Below are 21,849 nucleotides of genomic sequence, written 5' to 3'. Positions count from 1 at the left end.
TGATTTATTGCACATTAAAAGTGATTTGACAGAAATGTCTTTAAAATTCCTCAAATTAATCTTCAGCTTTAAATAATTACGCTGACGACTACAACAGGTGAGACATGGCACGGCTTTGTGTGGCAAGGCCTGTTTAACCTGTAAGCTTCAGTTTACAATAAACAGGTTGTTGCAACGCTGGACTGGATCTGAAAAAAATATTCTTGTTTCTCACTGCAGTGGCCTTCAACATGGGACCTTGCAGTTTATACACAGCCTTATGTGAGATTGTATTTTTCTCATAAAGCTGCCTGCAGAGGTTTGCTTCTTGTTTTTTCAAATTCATACCTTTTTTGTGAAGAATGTCAGCGTGAAGTGCTGCAGAGCCGGAGACGTACAACTTGCAAGCTTCCTACATGACTTCCACGAGAAGAGGAAAGCCAATGTATAGGACCCTGTGTTTCTCCATTTCCAGAAAAGAAGGGAACCTGTCTCTCCATTGTGAAAAATGGGACTTTCAAGTGCTCAAGCCGAGGTGCACCCAAGGGACTTAAAAGGGTTCCCAGACACACAATGAACAACAAGTTAATTGTGTTGTAACAAGCTTAGATAGAACAAAAATCTGGTCATTCTCAGGGCCGGTAATCATGCTATAATTAGACCAAATGCATGCTTATGACACTTTAAAATGTATTACTGATCCAAGGTTTCACTGCCGTAAAATCATATCTAACATTTCTTTTCTTTTTTTTAACTCTTCCTAAAATGTGGGTCACTGAGACAAAAACCTTAATCTGTCATGGGAGCCTTGACGTGAAAAAGTTTGGGCAGCTCTAGTTGCCTGAGTGAGTCTGCATCCCCTAAACCTGTCCCAGTAAACTAATTGGCGTAACTAATAGATGGCTGGGTGAGCTGCAGCCCTGTGTGGTAATGATTCACACGATCCGGTGTCATAGCTGAAGGACTTGTTCAAAATGCAAATGAATGATGACCCTGTTACGTGTCTATCAATTTGGGGATCCACGTTACCACAGCATCACAATGAGCCCCTTGTTCTCGCAGGCAAATGCAACGTGTAACATGAGGCCGGCAGAACATTAGATTTAGAGACAGACTTTCACAAAATATTAGCTCATTTAAGCAATACATGTAAATATATACAGTCCAACCAGTCTTGATGTAATTTCAGGTTTCATAATATTTTATCACTTTGCAGGAAGATGTGCTGCATGCAACACTCACCTCGCTGTCAGACGGTCTCTTCTGTACCTCCCATGTATAGATACTGTAAAGAGAGAGATGCTCCTCGGATAACCTTGAATGCATTTTGAAATTGTCTTTGTATGTATGTGTCTGTGTGTGTGTGTGTGTGTGTGTGTGTGTGTGTGTGTGTGTGTGTGTGTGTGTGAGTGCCTCGAGAGATCCCTCTGTAATTTTCTAAACGTTTTTCTTCCACCGCTCTTGTGTTCCCCTCCCTGATCCAGATATTGTTTTGCCACTGACAGATGCCAGAATATAGCCTTGTGTGTGTGTGCGTTTTTGTGTGTGAGCGAGTGTGTGCCTGTGTGTCTGTGCGGCAAAAAAAGCACAGCCAGCCTGATGTTTGAAATTATCTTTACTAGTATTTCATCCTCCCTATACTGAAAGCTAAAGACAAAGCAGAAGGCACAAAGAAAAGAAAACACCATAAAAGAAAGACCGATATGCAAAGCAGAGCTTGTGTTCGCACGTCCACGGCAAAAAAACAAACATATTTCTGTAAAGGTTTCGTCCTCTTTTTTTTCAACTTAAAAGTAAGAGACATTTTAAGTGCACACATCCAATAAATAGTCTCATATATTTTCAAGTTATTCAGTCAGACCTTCCTCAGATCCTCAAACTGTTGTATTAAACTTGTGTGTCCTTCAATTAGTAATTATTGCACACATTTTTGAAAGTTACATAGAGCCAGGGTTGTTCGTGTGATGTTTCAGTGTAAAGACACTATATTTAACTTTCTTTCTACTTCTCACCTCTGGAGGTCGCTGTAGATCCCATCTTTTACGCTCTAATTCTCTCTCTATTCAATTCAGTTCACTGAAGCCTCGTTGACCAGCCATTTTGATTATAAAATATGCTGCCAAAGCACATACATAGAGGAACATTAATAAAACATCCAATGAAAACATTAAACAGTAATTATGCATGGGGTTTTTAATCAAACAATATTTTTTTTTTTTAAAGACATGACGTGTAATCATAAAAATTAAAGTTAGGATAAACTGATTTTCAGCCGCTTCCCTTTGTGCCCCAATCATTTGTTTGTCGGTGTCTCTTCACTTTTTTTTATATTTCAGTGCCCCTGAAGCAGAAAGTCCTGAGTGCAGGTGTATTTCTCAGTATGAAGCGTAGAAAAAGCATTTCTACGAATCTGGCAGAGATAGCGACTCAGAGAAAACCTCTGGCCATCCCAGAGAAATGATGTCTGTATACACAGACTCTCCCTTGCCGTGACTGAAATAACTCTATTTTACTTGTCAACTGCTTTTTATATTCAACAGTGTTTAACACAGACAGCTGTTTGTAAGAAAAAAAGGGGATTCTGATGATGAGCCTTATTTTCTCAGTACAATATGCAGCATACATGGTGTTCCAGAATGCTTTATGCAGGATATATTTATTGAAAACACATTTAATGAAACATTGTTCATTGCAATATTGTTCCATCTGGCCTTTTTGGACTATTTAAAGATTGAGATTAAGCTCATTTGCATTAACTGTAAGTTTCTCTGAATGAATAAGAGCTTAATATGCAGTTATATCATGTCTGTTTCTGTTTATAAATTGACTAAAACATAAAGACAGTTTGTTGTTGAATTCGAGGAACCCGTTTTGATACAAGACTCTGAAATAAGAAGACGGGAAATCTATAATTAGGACTCTTTTCAGGAAGTTGGTCTGGTTTGTGGTTGGCCAAATTCTCCTGTTTAGTCCCGGTGGTTTGAGGGAAATGGAGACTGTCTATCCATCCATCCATCCAAGAGCCTCCACAGCATGTCCCACAGCTGCCCTCATCATGCCCGTAATAGAGGCAAGCAAGAGGGGAGACGATCTGGGAGACAGTGGCTGGCTGACAGAGGAAGAGGAAGCGGGGGGGGGGGGGGAGGCAGACAGATGTTTGACTCTCAGCTCTGGGGCGGTGAGATCAATCCATCCTCCGAGGCAGACACAGAGAGAGAGAGAGAGACAGATTGAAGCAAAGTCTAAGATACAGTTGGCTGCTCTCTTTCCTCTCTGCATCCCAGACATGAAATTATAGATCCCGACACCGTGACTATACACCTGGACCAAGCAGCGACTGTGAGAAAGAGGAAGACGAAGAAGCTGGGAAGAGGTGAGATAACAAAAAGCAGAGATATTATATATTTATTGTGTGAGTACCGTTATAATGTGGAGATGTTTCGCTTGTAATGAGACACGGCAACACGCAGCTTCATTTTGGTTTCATCAAGGGGACGGCAGATAGATATTCATATGGGGGGCATAGAGTCATAAATTAAGTTGTCACAACCATATTACACACACATATATACGGCTAAATAATGTATCTACAGAACGTGACACACCACTTCAAGAAGTCACAAAAGAAATAGCATTTTAGAGACAGGTATATTTTTAAAAAACGAGTAATCACAGTTAATAAAGGCAATAGATCAGTGTACACAATGGTGCTATTATGCAATAGAAAAGCAGGGGGGTGCGGAGGGGGGAGGTTCACATGCCTCTGTCTTTGCAGGAAGTGAATACCTTGCTGGTACTTCTTGGTGAGAGCTGTGGCAGAAGTGGCTCAGGTCAGGTCAGGTCATCTCCCAGGAACAACCTGACCTGTTCACAAACAGCACGCCGCAGCGCACACAGAGAAGGCCGAGCAACGCCGTCACGGTTCTCAGCTACATTTGACTTTTTTCACACAAACTGGGCTTTTCATCAGAGAAAGAGATTAAAAAGAGAAGAATGTGCTGGCATGAAAAAAACCAAGGAACACAATCCACTCAAACTACAAACGCAATGTCCACAATAAAGTTAACTCCTATCGGACACTCAACACAAACTTTTTGTCTGTATCAGAACATCCGAGAAATATTCTAGCAACGTGTTTCTTTTCTCTCCAGCTGATGGTGGGAGGATGTCGGTCCATATAGTTTAATGATCTGATCATCTGGACCAGTGTGAATGCAGTTGAAGGAGTCTGGAATTTAGCCATTTTGACTGAGTGTAAAATATTCATGAGGTACCAATGGTAGCCCATCTGACTGGCTGGGGAACAGCTGCTGGGTCTCTGCGCCTCTAGAGGTGCAGCATCTGTCCATTGAAAGAAAGTGAATATGTGTAAGTGCATGCTTCAGTTTATATGTGTGTGTTGGGTGCATGCTTGCCTTTCTAGACATGTATGTGTGTATGAGAGCACTCATCCTTATGCATGCATGTGTGTGTGTGTGTGTGTGTTCATTATGTCTCATGGGGAACTAGACATCAGGAGAAACAACTGTGTATTTAACTTGTTTATCTCCAGACGGCGGAGGATCATTTTAGAAATGATCAAAAAGCGAGTCTCAGTTTTATCAAGATCTGTACTTGTCAATCAAATTTCACACCCACAAATACACACGCACACACAAGGAGAGAAGCACTAGTGCAGTCGGCTCTGCTGTGTGTGTGTGATGTGTTAAAGTGAGTGCGTTTTTTTGTACATCTGAAGTCTCAGCCATTCTATACGTATCTGTTTGTGTCCCGGCATCAGCACATCACAGCGCAGCAGTGTGTGTGTGTGTGTGAGGGGGGAGGACGCTGTTCGCACCCGTGTGTGTGAAGCTCATAGAGAGCTCTGCAGCTTTGGCTGTGGCTGTATGATGGACATCTGGAAGCTAAATTGGTTAATGGCGCCTCCAAGCCAACAGCCAGCCGGCCGTCCCCGTCACTGAGCTGAGAGAGAATACATGTGTGTGTGTGTGTGTGTGTGTGTGTGTGGCGGGGGTGGACCTGAGTGGTGAGGGGACTTTACATCTGGCCAGCCGTCCTGTCACAGACAAACACCCCTGCTGGACATGTAGGGGCTTTTCCCTTCCAACTAATTTAGTTTTTCTATTATCTTCAATACATTTAAAACCAAATCCAATTAGTTTTGTTCGCAAAAAACAAACTGCTGCGTTTGAGACCATAGGGAAGCAGCCCATTTGGCCTTGAGCGCCACACCACAATGCACTGTTGCATGAGACTCAGTTTATCTCAATGCAACTTGTGTTTAAAGTATTTTTTATGTTGAGGAACCTACATCAGGTTTCATTTTGACTGAGCAGCCCAACACAGTCTGACAGCTTTTTTCAATTAATTATATTTTGTAGAAACAGAATAATAAACAGTCATGCAGGTGTGAGGTGACAATGCTCACATGCTGATGTTTAGCAGGTATAATGTTCACCATCTTTGTTTTGCGTTATTTTATTTGCCCAGCAGCCTCGTCTAAGAGAGAGGTTGAAGGTTTCGAAGTCGAAATTGTTCAAGGCTGTAGAGTCTAGTGTCATTCTCAGTGAGCCTGTAGCACTATAGACTACTATACGGAAAATATATATTTTATTGACGGATGGAGTAAACTATACGGTTAATACATATATCAAAAGAAGTACACGAACAAGAAAGTAAACCATGAAGGGCTAAACTGCAACGTCAGGGAGGTTAGTGTAGGGAAGTAGTTTACAAAAAGTAAATCGTCACATAATACCCATGCAATTGGTTATTTTAAATATAACTCGGCCCCTCCCCCCAATGGAACCATGCAGGTGAGTCTTATGGAGTCTTGGAGTCTTGGAGTCTTGGAGTCGTATGTGCTTAACCGCAATGGTGTGAGAGTAGAAGATAGATGATCACCAACGTGTCTACAATTCATCTTGAATGTCTTCACCAAATCTCAGGGTTATCCATCGCGTAGATGTCGAGATATTCCACTGGAATATAGCAAAACCTTTGACCAGCTGGTGGCGCCAGAGTAAAAGTTGAGGCTTCATCAAACTCACTGGGCTTCAGCCTCTGAGGACCATGAATGTATAGATAAAATTGCACGACAATCCACAATTCACAGTTGGGGAAATATTTCAGTCTGGACCGAAATGATTGAGTGCCAAACAGACACACCGCATGGCTAAAAATAAAAGAGGAATTTATTAAATGCAAATAAAAAACATGCATATAAAAAGGAAGAAGAATATATATATATATATATATATATATATATATATATATATATATATAAATATATATACACTACCGTTCAAAAGTTTGGGGTCATCCAGACAATTTTGTGTCTTCCAGGAAAACTCACTTTTATTTATCAAATGAATTGAAAATTGAATAGAAAATATAGTCAAGACATTGACAAGGTTAGAAATAATGATTAATATTTGAAGTATTAATTTTGTTCTTGAAACTTCAAGCTCAAAGGAAGGCCAGTTGTATAGCTTATATCACCAGCATAACTGTTTTCAGCTGTGCTAACATAATTGCACAAGGGTTTTCTAATCAGATATTAGTCTTCTAAGGCGATTAGCAAACACAATGTACCATTAGAACACTGGAGTGATAGTTGATGGAAATGGGCCTCTATACACCTATCGAGATATTTCATGAGAAACCAGACGTTTCCACCTAGAATAGTCATTTACCACATTAACAATGTATATTGTGTATTTTTGATTAATGTTATCTTTATTAAAAAAACAGTGCTTTTCTTTGAAAAATAAAGACATTTCTAAGTGACCCCAAACTTTTGAACGGTAGTGTATATATATATAATATCAGTCTATATATATATAATATATAGACTGATAATAACAGCAGCAAAAGAGAAGATCCAGTCATAAAGGTAAACAGAGAAATAAAGAGGTCAAGGCAAAATAAGTGAATAACAAATGAGAGATGAAGATTGTCAGGTGGACGACAAAGGACCCAATGTCTTCCATCGTTCTCGATAGCAGTAACACCCAAAAGAGTAGTTTATTGTGACGTGACTGTGATGTAACAATAAGCAGCCATTGTGTTGGAACCAGTGTATCTTTTTTATTTTTTTTATTTTGCACAATTCAAACAATAAAACTAAATAAAAATCACAACAGAGATAAATGAATATCACAGTAGGCTTATTTGAAGCCTCTAACGATATAATATTTAACATTTTACAAAATGACAAACATAAAAAAAAATGCATAAGATAGAAAACAAAAGAAAGAAAAATAATCTAATTATATCGAGTAGAATACATCTAAATAAAGTGCTGGAGAACATATTGTCAAGCTGGCTGTATAGCTGAAGAATACATTTCTTACAACAACCTTTAGTGAAGACAGTACACCCATAATCACCGCCAAGAGTGTCTGGTGGTATTTCACCTCTGCATGGGTATTATAAGAAATGTTTTGTTCTACAGGTATCTGAATAGCCCAAAACGCTGCTATAGCAACCAGTGAATGGCTAGCAGTGCTTTATGGGAGCTGAAACTGCCTGCAGACTGAAATGTTTCATAGCGCTTTCATACAAGGAGTTCCTTGATGATGTCCTGTTAAAACACCTAACAAAAACCAGACCTCCAGGAGTCAGATTTATGGTCGGTTTGCTGCAGCTGCTCGTTCTGTCCAGGCAGAATAGAAAGAGAGAGAGAGAGAGAGAGAGAGAGAGAGAGAGAGAGAAACACCAACATGGACAAAGCTTTAAATAAATACTGCAGATGCAGAACAGCAGAGTCCAGGCCAAGAGGGCACACACAGCAGAGCGATCTCTTCAAATCTTGACTGTGAGATCTCAGAGATCATGTTGAAATGAAAAGCGCCACTGTCGCCTCTGTTCCGTCCTGCGACTGTCTGTCTGTTTGTCTGACTCTCTCCAGTCCAGATGTCAGAGGAACGAGCCAACAGCTGCAGCAGAAAACGATCCCCCAGGCAGTGAAAAGGCTAATACACTCACACACAGAGAGCAAAACAACACACGTACACACACGCGCACAAAGATGAACTCACAAGACAAGAGAGTGATACATAAAAAGTGAAAGTTTCTTGGGACAGAATCAAATCATCTGTCGTGTGTTGGCCCCCGAGCATCTCCGTGAACATGGCGCTTGACTTGTGCACATATAGAGATACGTGCGATGCACATACCCATGCAATACAGTCTGTGTCTTTTTTTCTTCTCCTGGATTCATCCATTTTGCGGAAAGAGAGTGCCAGCCCACCAGCCTGCCAGCCACATCGCCAGCCCCGAGCCAGCGGGAACATTTGCCTTGTGGCTCCAATTCCCAGGAATGCCTAACCTGCGCCAGCTGTTGAGAACATGTTACCTGTGCCAACAATGCGCCGGCTCTGCCCACTACATCAGCTGCCGCTCTGTCTCCATCTGGGTACGAGATTGGATTTGTGTGTGTTTGTTTGTTTCCGGCTTACTGTATCTTCCTCTTCCCACATCTGTATTTGTGCTTTCATCTGTATGCACGAATGAACAGCCTCTCTCATGTGTGCAGTGTGTATATGGATGGATGTGAGGCAGTGCGCACTGTGCATTGCGCGTGTGTGTGTTTGTGTGTGTTTCCCCATCTGTGTGTGCTGGGCCTCCCTTGCCTGCATCTGGAGCAGCATTGAAAAGGCTTTCCAACAAGGCCAATGGTGGCCAGCCTGCCAAACAGCCCAGATGTTTGTTCTGTACGCCTCGGGCTAAATGGAGGAAGCTACGCTCTCATTATTCAGGAATAGTCAAATGCAACTACTTTTTTTTTTTTTTGCAAATGAGAAAAAGAGAGACACATGAAAGAAGAAAAAGGGTAAGAGAAAGAGACAGAGGTGTGAAAAGAGAAACAGACGAGTCATTTGATTGCTACTATAAGCCTCCTCACAGAGCTCACAGAACAATTACAAGAAATAAATCAGACTGCCACTTTGATGAATCACCTCTTTTAAGTAAGTTTCAAGTTTTCCGCAAGTTAATTTATAAACTATAACTAGCTGTAAGGTAGGAAATGTTTCTATAACCTATCACATGCTGTGGGTGATGTTACAATATCATTCAGGCCCATTGCAATCTCTATGTTATTTTATTTTCAGTTTCTTCTCCATCATTCCCTATTGGTAATAATAAATAATACATTTCTTCGTTCTGGGAATATACAAGCATCCCTAGAGAAAAGAAGCTAGACTTGACAAGAAACACAATACTCATATAGGTTTTCAACACATTTTCAAGAAATAAAAGTCAAACTATTTGACCCTTTAAGTTCTTTAACATCGTCTTTTGACCACAAGGTGATAAGACGGTTAACTCAGAATTGCTCAAACACATTTTACAAGGTCAAATTTCATGTTTGTACATGACAATTGTAAAGTTCAACTATATCATGTATGCCATACCATAAGCCTTAGTATCATAATCCAATAAACGTTCAAGTTATAAAGTTCAATTTGACCATCGTGCGAGACATGCTCCCGAACCTGGCAATAACCTTTGTGATTACATATCATAACTATTAGAAATGGTTGCCCAAATCTACCAATGATAAGATCCAACTAGTATTATACCACACTCATTTTCTTTGTACAATGGGTTTGATGTCGATAAAAACAAACACGCTTGCGCTGAGCTGATTATTCAAACATCCAGCAGGCATGGAGCAACGTTCTAATTAATTTCTGTCCATCTGACTCTAAGTCTTATATTCACACCACAAACTCATGAGGAAAATATCTGTCTCGTTAGCTGCTAGGTTCACCGGATAGTTCATAACTGTCCGTCGGTTTGAGCAGGTAGCGTTCAGCTGGTTTGTGTGGCTCTTTTGGACTGAATAGAGCTGCCTGCTGTGGCTAAAGAGAACGGGGAGAGTGAACCAGAACAGTGTTGTGGCCCAAAAACAAATGCTCCAACGAGCGGAGAGGAACTGTGGACACACACACTTACTGTCAGAAACCAACATGCACTAAGGCTACCGACCACCAACACCACAGTGTTAGTATGCCTTTGAAAGAAGTTCAAATGAAAGATAATGTCATCACAATGACCTCTCTGTCCTTCCTGTGAGCTCTGAAAGTCCCACAAAACCAACAGTCCCTCCAAAATATCCCTTTTGGATTTGAGTTTTGAAACAAAAACACAACATGTCCATTCGCCATCAAACAGTCGGACTCAATTAGCTTGATCATCTGGACGTGTAGCCGTTACGTTGGGCCAGATTTGACTGTGTGTGTCTGTGCGTGTGTGTGTGTGTTTGTGTGTTTGTGTGTGTGTGTGTGTGTGTGTGCGTGTGTACTACGGAGCCACAGAGGTGGCATCTGCCAGGGCGCTTTATCTCTGTTTGTGAGATTCATGTGTGTGGACTTCCACAAGGCTTAGAGAACGTGCTCCCCCCCCCCGAATAAACAACAACAACTGGACACGGGGTAATGATGCTGTATTTGTTAGGATGTTTGTTTGGGATGGGATATTATCTGCTAAAACTGGGACAAAAGACCTCAGAGGACATCAGAATAATCTTTTTCTCACATGAATTACCTCGGTCATATGTCCCTATTTATGCTTTGGTGATCCAAAACCTGTTTTTGGGAAAAAAGCTTTTAGTCAACAAACTAATTTCCTAAACACCCTATCAAAACAGATTAATTCAATAACATTTTACAGAGGTTAAATGTCAATGGCTGATAGGCATCAGCTGTGACTGATGATGGCAAAACAATGAGGGACACAAGGACAAGAAAACAAAAGACATTTAACTAAGTAGCTGTGAGTCGGTCCTATAGCAACTCCACGCCTAGTCTGCACCGACAACTTTCTATCAAACACGGCATACGACACATTTGGGAGATGCAAATTGGGGAGAGAAAAACATGACTGAGAGACGTCTACTCCCCTGACAGATATCTTTTCTCACATCTGTCTCTCTCTTCCCGCACACAGATGTTTCACTGCAGTTTGTTCTGGGAAGGAGAAGACGTCTCCTCCTGTGCCTCCCCGAGGAGTGTGTAGCCCGGGGAAAATCACATTTACACATACAGTGTTAATGTGTCTCTGTGAGCAAGTGTGCGTGCGTGCGTGTATGTATGTGTGTGTGTGTGTGTGTGCATGTGTGTGTGAGTGAAGACAAATAGAGACGCAGACAGAGAGAGTCTCACAGATGGAGTAAAGGAGGCACAGATCAGAAATAGGAAGTGGCAGGATTGGAAACCGGGGGCCCTCAGGGGCCATCAGAGGCTTTGGAAGTGTGTTTGTGTATGTGTGTGTGTGTGTGTGTGTGTGTGTGTGTGTGTGTGGCTACCTCTGCTCGATCCTCTGGCTCTACTCAAACTGTGTGTGTGTTTGGTGTTGATATCACCCAGTTGTTGGAAAGCCAAACACAGTCTGTGCACCCAGATGTTGACAGATGTGCTTTGAACAACCTAACCTCCTCTGAAACTCCAACACAAGGACAGGATAGCAACCCTTATCCTTCCTGTACCCCCTCTGGAGAGAATCTTCCTGGCCTGCTTGAGATATATTTAACAAATACCATGACATTTCCTAAAACCAACTTCAGCCCTGCTGTGCTCTTGAGGGACCGATGTACGCTGCGCTGTTCCAGATGTTCTATAAATAACTAAGACACACATCATGTGTCTCATCCAGATGTGTTTACTTCCTGAGCCATAGCCTCAGAGAGAAAAACAGAGAGGGACGACTATTAGACTAGCCCTCAATAGAACTACAACTAATGCAGCGCTCCCTAGTGGCTTGGAGTGGTTCCTGCACACAGCTGTGCACATGCAGAGAGGATGTGAGGGACATTGGGGTTTGTGATGGGACATTAAGTTATGTCTGTCACAGGTCACTCTGCTACTGATGTTTTTGGGCTTCAGCTGTTGTTTTTTATTCTATCCGTCCTGTCCTGTACAATCCCACCTTTGTATGCAGTCCTATCCCTTCCTGTCTTCTCCCACCCTATTTGTCCTATAGCTCGTGTTCTGTCCAATCCAGTTTCCCCTGTCCTATTTTACACACTGTTTTACGTCCAGTCCTTTTTGGCCCATCCGATCCTTTTCTGTCTGTTACTGTGTTTGTCCAATCCTATCCGGTCCAATCTTGTTTTACTCTGTCCTATTGTTAAGGTTCTTACGAATCTTGAGCGGCCTGGTGCTTAGAAGAAGAAGTCCCGGAGCCAGGGATATAGAATATCAACACATACGCGTACATTGGTCCTCCGGACGCGCTCACGTGATTCTGTTTCCACAGTCCATTGGCTGAGAGCAGCCAACAGTTTCTGTCTGGCGTAATCCTGTAAGAGACCGATTGCCGTCTCACAAAGAGTTTTATTCCGAATCATTCATTGAGCTAAAGGCTCCATTGTTGAATGAAGGTTATCATGCAAATAGCTTTCAATGACACAGCATGCTATACGCTATCCGCTAAAAAGGAGGCAAGGTTTCTTTGAAGAGCTCGCCAGCTGTTTCTCACTTCCGGTTTTCGGAAGACTCTTCAAAATAAGATGGCTTCAAAATAAAAGCTTCTTCCGACTGGAAACAGCTGTTTTTACGATCTCTTAAGAAAAACCTACGACGTCCCTGAATTAATACATTTCAGTCTTACCTGAGTCATCCTATAGTTAGGATAACCATAACATATCTATATTACAGTTACAATAATAACACAGTGATCACACTCTCGCCTATGTTTTCCTCAATATAATCTTCACAATATCCCTTATTAATTATTATATATTTCTTATGTATTTATTTAAAACATAGACTCTCATTTACATGTGAAAGTACATATAATCTCCACTACAACTCTACACTATGCAACCCTATATGTCCTGTCCTGTCTTGTCCAATCTGTAGTATAGGATTGGACAAGACAGGACAGCACTGGACACATTTAGATGATCACATGATCTCATTTCCAAACTCATCATCTGGACTGGGTGTGGTTGAAACAGAAAACAACCCCATCTGTCATCAGACCGTCATCGGATTTTGCAGGAACGTTTGTTCACCTTTTTCCCCTGAACTCTGCCTAACATTGCACTGGTTCACGCTTTGGCAGAAAACAATGTGTTTAGATTGAAGGAAGTAAATATAGAAAATAGAATTTTGGGATTAAGACTAAGATTTGAAAATAAAAATGGGTGAAAACTGTACAATTTTGAAGACAAAATGTATGCCAGTAAAGAGTTACGAAGAACAAAACTGGCAAAATAATAATTTTATTTTCAACAGGCGACAAAAAAAGGTCACATATCGCGGATGTAGCTTGAGAGAACTTCATGTTTCAAATACATTGTGTAATGTGTTCAGTCGTATGTCAAGGTCACACCTCAGCAGTGGCATCAGCCCTCCTCTGGAACACAAACAGATCAAAGTTCTCCCCGTCCTCTCTGTCTGCCATCTTCCCATCGCTTCATTGACTCAACCACTGAGCAGAATCTACACTGATGGCACCCAGCGGAACTCCAGCATGCAGCCGGAAGAGCAGGGAGAGAGGAAGTGTGTGAGTGAGTGTGTGTGTGTGTGTGTGTGTGTGTGTGTGTGTGTGTGTGTGTGTGTGTGTGTGTGTGTGTGTGCGTGAGAGGCTGAAATAGAGGATTCATATGCATGCTCATGTCACACAGTCCAGAGCCTGATGTTTACGTCACTGATGGAGGGATGGGGGTTTCTGGCTGCTCCCCCAGTCTCATGCAGGTAACATCTGTTTCTGACGGTTGAGGCCCTCATAACTAATATTCACACGTAGCTGACAATAACACACACTGGCAATAATACAACGCAACCGTTCTTTGTTTGTCCTGTAAACAAATGTAACCTGCACACTGCACTCTCATGCTTCTCCTCACTCCTTATGATGTTAGGAAACGTCAGAACAAACCTAAGCAGTAAAGGAAGAGCTTGTGCTTTGTGGCTCAGCTCTCTCTCTCTCTCTTTTTATCACCAAGGTGCAAAATGACTCCTACATCACCGCTGCAGCTTCCGCTAAGCAGAGGTCAATCACATAATTGCTTTTACGCTCACTCGTAAATAAACCTGCCGTCACGTTGGAAATACGACTTCCCGACTCAGACGTTGCACCATGTGGGCTTTAGAAATAATGTAATATACCTGTTTTCAAGATGAGGTGTTTTAATGAACTGTGAACTCTTCATCAACAATTTGTGCAATCAACATGTTGCGGTCGTTACCTGCTTTTAATTTTAAAAATAACAATGTTTTCAAAACAATATCTGGGTCTGACACAATTACGAAAGTGTTTTCATAATCAGGAAGTGAACATTGTCCACAATAGGAGCTTTAAATCAGCAAAGAAACTGAAATAAAAGTCAAATTTACTGCTTCTTTGTCACAGCTAAAAAATACCTAACAATAGTGATCTGGTGCAAAATATCTTACACTTGTTTTTACAGTTTTACAGAAAGAAATCTCAGAAAAAAAAGATTAAATTTGCCCTCCAAAGATGAAAAGTACTACAAGAAAAGGGATACAATAAGATGTTACTGTGTCCTTTCAGTGCTCAAGTGCAACCTGAGTTGCACTTGAGTGGAAGGGATCCACATACACAGGTCCACACAGGTGCACACACACACTGCATCTGTGAATATTTATATTTGTGGATACGAGCACATTAATGGGATTGCAAACTAACACTTGTGAGGTCCTGGGACAGGGATGTCGAATGTGTACAGATTGTAAAGCCTGCTAAGGCAAATTCGTAATTTGTGATATTGGTCTATATAAAATAAACTGAATTGAATTGAATTAAACACATGTACGCGCAGACAAACGCTGTTCACTATAAAACCGATGCGTCAAGGTTTAATTTACAAAACTTTACACTCCTCTCTTCTCACAGTGATGTATTTATATCTAAGCTATTTTCAAATGATGGGGAAGAACAGGGAAACCGTTACATTGTGCAGCATCAAATCCAACATCCATTGAGCAAATGAAATGACACCCTTTCAACGCCACAATTGAAGTTTAGTGCTGTAATGTTCAATTGATTGACACGGCGACAGAGAAGTAAATTCAATTGAAATTTTATTTGGTTTGTGGAGTGGGTTGCACTCGTCTTTCCTTTGATTTTGTCCACCGCCTGTTCTTTAAAGCATCGTAAATTGGGGTCACTCTACCTGAGATGATAGAGTAGTAGATCGTCTGAAATTGTTGCCATAGAAACAAAATATGAGCAAGAATTTTAAATTATTGTCGGGGGGAGAAGTTTCACTGTAGCGGCGATGTAAGTGGTGAAGTGATGCCACTCTATCATTGAGATTTAACATGATCCTGCTATCATGTGTTTGCATAACAGACAAATATTCTGTTTCTAAGGTCAAATGAATCAGAGAGAGATTTATGCTACACTCTGAAATAACAACAACATAAAACAGAAACGTTTGTGCCAGTGTATATGTATAAATACACACATACAGTATATGTATACATTGTATCTGGTCATCTAGTACTCCACTGACTAGATTTCACACTTGAGCGCAACATAGGTGACCCAGAACAGAGCAGAGCCGTGCTGGACCATACTGGCTCCCAAGCTGTCCTGCTGTACAGCACACCTTCAGCACCGTGACTGCAGCTGCTCTGCCCCGTCTCGTGTGTGCATGTGTGCACGTGTGCCTGTTCTTGTGCGTACGTTTATCCCCTGCACAGGGTCTGTCTGGCCGCAGCTGTCCTTACCTCTATGCGGGTCTCGGGGGCGAGGCTGACCTCTCTGTCCTGAAGCCACTTCAAAGAGACCGGGGACAGGCTGAAGGGGTACGGGGTGCCGGGCCGTCCAGCACGGCTGCTGCTTCCCCGGGCTTCATGTGTGTGGCAGGAGGGCAGAGACAGGAGGCATAGGGGGTAGGGATGTTGTCATAGTCAAAAGCTGGAAGTTTGTGTTTGTGTGTGTGTGTGTGTGTGTGTGTGTGTATGTGTGTGTGTGTGTGTCGTTCAACCTGGACAGACCTTCTGTGCTCTGGTGTCACCTCGGAGTGTCAAGGGTGTGTGTGTGTGTGTGTGTGTGTGTGTGTGTGTGTGTGTGTGTGTGTGTGTGTGTGTGTGTGTGTGTGTGTGTGTGAGATTAACTCAGCAGCGCACCATCTCACCCACAAGGGAGTCAGGGGTCCAGATTGGTGAGAATTGATGGCACATGGGCCCCCAAGGGCCACCGTTACATTTGGGGTCCCAGTGGAAAAGACAGATTATCAACCCCACACACACATACAGGACTAAAGGATTAAATACCTGAGGAAATATTTTAATACCTTAAAATAAAGCTATTTCTAAAGTCACATAAAATGAAAAACTATCCGTTTTTCTCTGTGAAGAAAAAATACAAAAATAGGACACAGGGAGGAGGCATTAAGGTAAGGTAACAGGAGACATCAAGAAAGAAAAAAGAAAAAAAGGACTCATGACTTCATAGTCATGAGTTTTTTTTGTGGTTATATTTTCTGATGTTGTAGTGATAGTCCTGTTCTTGTTTTATTAGCCATAAGCGGCATAAACTCAGAGTCCAATGGGCCACCTTTAATCCAAACTAATCCCAACAACTATTTGATGAGTTGGCATGAGCGCGAACGTTCATGGTGCCCAGAGGATGAATTCTAATGACATTGGTGGTTCCTTGACTTTCCCTCTAGCGCCACCCGCAGGTCAACGTTTTAATATATTCTGTGCAATATCTACTGTGGGAATTGGCACCAAATGTTGTCCAAATGCTTCAACATTTTCAGTTTTAAGTGAAATCTTAACAAATATTGACATTTGGTATATATACATGACCCCCTTCAGGGTGAATTCCCGGAACTTTGGTGAACTTTTATGTCTTGCGCCATCATCAGGCAAACTTTTTAAATCATCCAAAACTTTGCTTTATTAGTAAATTCCTAAAAAAAAACAAATGACATTCCATCATCCTCAGACACACTTTGTGTTTATTGCTAATTAGCAAATATCCATTGGCTCACAGGCGAAACTAAGATAGTCGATACATGGTCAATATTAGCATGAGCCTTAAGTAACTGTTGATTTGAGAATGTACACTCCCATTATGATTATTACTTGATGTATGCTCTTCTCACATGCTCCCTGCAACACATCTGATATCATCTAGTTATAGTATGTATATGTATTGCTTGTTTAGCTCTCTCTCTCTCTCTCATTCACACATACAGTATGCACACACATGTGAGATCATGCACTGATGTACAACATACACGTTGAGGATGCCACCCCAGAATGCTGTTCTTCTGCAGCGATTCTGACTGACAGGACGGACTAAAAGACAAAGATGGTTCATAATGATACCTCGAGGGAACCCAGAACACAGACACGTGCACTTGTTATAAAGATCACTGTTTCTCCAAGTCCCTTTGAAATGGTGGTCATTGTAGAGAGTAACATTGCAGGGCCAATACAGAGTAAACTCTATAAACTCAAGCATGTTTATGTTGTTTCATAGAACACACAAACTATGAAATATGTATCTTATGACCTGTCATTTCAATTGTCTTCAATCTATGTATTTGAATTGCTACTAGCATGTGATAATTGTACAACATTGCAGTCCATGCAGAGAAATACAAGCTCTCCACATCTTCTCCATGTGTCTTCAAATAAACTATTCCTGTGGACGGTACTTTGGCTCACACATTGTACTTGTTCACTTTATCCCTGCACTTATGCTTTAGTTTAAACATTTAACTCATAATTTAAGAGTGCAGGACAAACACTTTGCATGTGTGTCCAAGTTGATGACTGACTAAGTTGTTTAGTGTGTGCATATGTGTGTGTGCGTATGTGTGTGTGTGTGTGTGTGTGTGTGTTGTGGGACACGTCTGGCCACTGCAATGGCAACAGAAGGGCTCCCCTGTGTTGTCTTTTTTCATTTTCAAGCTGTTTTTTGTTTTTTTTACCCCCACCTCCACTGCACACACACATAAATACACCTACACACAGACATACACCTACACACACACACACACACGCACACACACGCACACACACCTTCTCTGGCTGCTGGTTTTTGCCCATACTCCCCCGCTACACACAGGGCTGTGCGCAAAAGGCCAGCTGATGGCAAGACGTGTATGCGTGTTAAAAAAAAAGAGAGAGTGAGAGCAGGACACGCGTATATCATCTGACCTGCACAGCATTGTACCTTAAACCTTAATGGTGCTCTGAACATTTTGAACATTAGACAGATCAGCCATAATATTGTAGTCATGTGTTATGTAACTGTCTGATACTTGCGGCTGTAAACAACATTTAAGATACTGCAATGTACTAATGTTGCTTATTACAAGGTTCAATGTGTTCACATACAGAAAACATATAACACATTGTCAGAGCATTACAAACCATTAACCAATCAAAGGATTACCACCAGTCAGACTAGAGTGTTTTACTGGAGATGCACTCTATTTTTTAAAGGGACATTTCAACCAATGTTACAACTAGATGCTGGTTTACTTGTCATGGGAAGTTCAGTGTGTAAAAAAACCAATGATACTGTAACCCTTATATTCAACAAGAGTTATCTCAGATTTCAATTAACAGTGACAAGATGGACGTGCTGGGTTTGAAAGACTTGGGTGCTGATACTAATCTGACCTTTAATTGGCACTTGTGTTTATTTGTGGTGAATTACAGATAAAAGCTTTTTTACCATATAGGGTGAAAAACAATATGAATGTGGATATTCATTATTTGCACGACATTGTTTCACAGAATACATTTGGGCATGTCACAGGAGAAAATTGTGTAAATAGTTAATTCAATAACGGTTGAATTCTGGTTAGTTGCTTAGCTTCAGGGTCCTGACTCTTTGCATGCATGCTCACTGTCACACCATCACAACTGAGCGGGACACTGTGAAAGAGCCATCTGGTTGCTATAGTTATTAAGAACACCTGTGCCTGATCAAAACAGCTGCCAATTAATTATTCTCTCAATCGACTGCTTGATTAATCAACTAATTGTTTCAGGTGCACTTGTAGGCCCAAGCACTGTTGGGTTGTTTAACCTTTTATTATTACATGAGCTCTCCATGTGATTTGCATGCACTGGTGTAAAGTGGTGTACCTAACTTCAATTTTCAGGGACTTGTGATTAAATGGAATATATATATATGTATATATGTATATATGTATATATATATATATATACATATATATGTTATGCCACTTTATAGTTTGTTTACATTACATTTCAGAGGAACATATTGTTCATTTTAATCCAATACATTTATTTGATACATTTAATTCATAGTTACTTTCCAAATATAGATTATTAATAAAAAATAAAACCCACAAATTATACTTTTTATTATTATTAAATAGCAACCCACCGTTACCTTCTGCAACATTAACATGATAAATACATTAATGCATCAATAATGGGTTCATAAATAAACCCCAGGACCCCCCATTATTTTTACACTTATATCTCTAGGAAAAATGTGTCACTGTTACTCATTCACACATTCATCTGTTTCTTTCTATTAAAATGCAGTTGCCACTTTAAAATACACTTGTTTTAAAGTTATGTTATTTTTTTACCATAGTTTTACTGTACATTTTAATATTTTCTATTTATAAATGTTGTTTTGTGTTATGGTTTTTTTTAGTTCACTGTTGTGCACCATTCAAGTCAAATCCTTGTGTGTAACTCACAGTTCTGATTCTGATAATTATAATATAGTACGAGGACAATTCTTACTGTGAAAATGTGAATTATGCATCAGTGATTTCACCTTACTTTTGATAAGTATATGTATTTGACTAATTCTATAGCAGAACCTGTATGTGTAACAGTAATTATACAGTGTGGTATTGATACTTTTACTTAAGTACATATACAAGTACTTCTTCCACCACAAAGCCTTTTCATGTGTAAAGTAACTAAAGCTGTCAACTAATTGTAACAAAGTCAAAAGTATCCCAGAGCACCTTCCATGCAGGGACCAGAACAAGCACAGGCCCTCTCTCCTACCGGCTCCCACAGATGAACTGCATGATTCTCGCGATGGTTGGCTTATTACACGGGATGTTGGAATGGGATGACGAGAGAGAGGAGACCCACACGGCGAGCTGAACCCGTTTACACTGAAAACGGGAGGAGGAGGCGAGACGGTAGGATGTGTGTGTGTGTGTGTGTGTGTGTGTGTGTGTGTGTGTGTGTGTGTGCGTGCGCGCGTGTGCCTGTGCATGAGAGAAAAGGGGGTTTGCCTTTTCTGCGGGTGACGTCACTAGTTTCCTGAAAGTCAAAACAACCCGCTGGCTGCCGTTAACGGAAGCTTCTCGGAAATCCGTACGATGAGTACACGTTCGCGTTAACTGCGCCGGTTGAGCAGCCCGCCCATTGAAGGGGTCGCGGTGACGTCACTCACGCAGAAGGGTGGGTGGAAAACAAAAACAAAATAACCCGGGCGGTTAATGAACAGCAGGTGCGCAGGAACACCGCAGCACCTGCCGCTACAGGTAATACCGGTAGCTCCCGGTGAACACAACACAGACTCCGCTGAAGCCGAGCTCGATAACGTGTGTTTATAACGTGATAATCACGCTGCCGCCGGCTCACTTGGTTCTGATGGTGCTGTAGTGTTAATGCGGAAGAGTTGCACCGTCTGTGTTTCTGTCTCGGAAAAAGGTAACGTCAGTTGTTGTTGTTGTTGTTGTTGTTGTTGTTAACCTGGGTTTACATTACTTTTTTTGTAATGTTTAATAACATTCGTGACGTTTTCTGCCATGCTGCATGAAACATACGTCAGTTTGACGACCGTCTCTCACCGTGACGAAGATGATGCTCCTCTCAACATTTAGATATCCATCCACACACACACACACACACAAACAAACAAACAAACAAACAAATATATATGTGTGTGTGTAAATCGCAAGTTGACAGATTCAAATGTTTGTTTCTTCTTCCGGTCAACAGTCCAAAACCCAAAGATACTCAAATTGCATGGATACAAAAACAGAGAACATACTGAAATACAGAATATCATCTCACATTTTAGAAGCTGCGACCACTATACTTGGTGGCTTTGCTTAAAAAGTGCAAAATAGTTAAATAATGAATTAGTTACCAGATTGCTTTACTTAGTGGAAGCAGCATGTCAGCAAGAGCAACTTCTAACCTCCATCAGTGTATCCACGGCTCACGTTTAGCAACTCTGTTGTAACAGCCCACAGCCCAATACACAACCCGTGCATAAAATGGAAGACCATAAACTTGAATCTTAAGTGTGTAAAGTGCTTGTGCAACACCAGCTTTTAAGCGGCCTGTGTGGTCGGCGATATTGATTAAAATAGAAGTGATTGTGTCTGTCCGACGTGCATTAGATGGACCAAACGCATCCTGTGTAACACTTGAAGTTCTGCCAAAAACATTCATCTTTCATTTTAGGAAGAAGATAGTTTGCTCACTGCTGCACATGTCAGCCGGAGTGTGTACGAGGCCACAGTTTATGGTGAGCTGTGCTGGCCTGACCCGTTTTATGCAGTGTGTTCAGCCACATTTAAAATGACACCATAGGTTCAGGGTTTGAGTGATTCTCTACCACCTAGATTTTAGTTCATGAATCATAATTTGGCTGTTTATTGTTTGTCTAGGTTGTATTAATTAGTAATGCATATCCAGCCAGTGAGTTTTTCAGACACAGGAAATGACTCAAAACATTTAGCAACCTCGCCTTGGAGAATGCTTGAACGTTGTTGAGGTCTCGAGCATGCAATCGGCCCGTGTTGTGATTTGAGATGAGGGAAAGACCATATAGTTATAGTTTTTCCCACTGTCATGCTTTTACAGCCTGGCAGCACCTCGACCCACTCATGATGGGGGCCGACTG

The sequence above is a fragment of the Pseudoliparis swirei genome, chromosome 17 (genome assembly GCF_029220125.1).
Source record: "Pseudoliparis swirei isolate HS2019 ecotype Mariana Trench chromosome 17, NWPU_hadal_v1, whole genome shotgun sequence".
NCBI classification, from domain to species: domain Eukaryota; kingdom Metazoa; phylum Chordata; class Actinopteri; order Perciformes; family Liparidae; genus Pseudoliparis; species Pseudoliparis swirei.
Note: the sequence above shows the minus strand (reverse complement) of the source record.